Source organism: Penaeus monodon, chromosome 31 (assembly GCF_015228065.2).
Source record: "Penaeus monodon isolate SGIC_2016 chromosome 31, NSTDA_Pmon_1, whole genome shotgun sequence".
Taxonomy (NCBI): domain Eukaryota; kingdom Metazoa; phylum Arthropoda; class Malacostraca; order Decapoda; family Penaeidae; genus Penaeus; species Penaeus monodon.
In genome coordinates, this window is record NC_051416.1 from 24164494 (window position 1) to 24165404 (window position 911).

Sequence of the window (911 nt, forward strand, 5' to 3'; positions counted from 1 at the left end):
CGTTTTCCTATAGTTTTCTTGCCACCACAATAAGATTTATATCTTCTCCCAAGAATCCGATTTTCCTGAAAATTTCCCTTCCTGCTTTTTTTCCACTTATCATGCGGTTAATTCCCATGAATTCAACATTTTTCCTTGATTGTTTCCAAGGACATATTTATTGTTATTGTTGTGTAATTTGTTCCAGCACTTATTTATTTGTCACTGTTGTTATTCCTTGTTTTAGCGATAGATCTAGTGTGGAGTATTTATTGGGTCACTGTTGACATTTTGTTAAGTTTGAATATCTTTTATCATAATTAGAATGTGTTTTCGTATCCTTGCACAAAACCTGCACAGTAGTACATTTCCCCTTGTACCACGGCATGAGTACAGAGTTAGTACACAAGATGGGACAAAAAAATCAACAACACTGCCCGTGCATGTGCTATTCCAGAGTATTTGTATATGCATCAAAGAGAAGGTAACACAGTTGTGATTATGCACATATACAAGAGCCATTCACTACATTTCAAGATAAGGCATATCTATTATCAGTCAGCGATGGACCGTTTTCTTTGAATGTCTTTCGAACTGGCATGTTACCACTGTGGTGAGATGAAGCATAAGTGCATTGTGATTGGTATTAGTGTATATGAAGTCTGTGCATGTTGTGCGATAGATAGGTACCTGGTATGAATTCTTTATATGTGTTACGCATGTATTTTTAGCATTAAATTCTCTACATTTACTGATGTCATGGCATTGGATCTGCTATAGCCCTATTCCAGAAGTGTTTCCTTTGTTCCAGTGATGTCCAGGACGTTATTATTTTATCTTAGTCTCCTGTGTGTCCTGTTCGTGTTTGTGTTGTGTTACAGGGTTGTTTGTGTACCAGATTTGTTTATGGCACGTCTTATTTCGTTTCATCA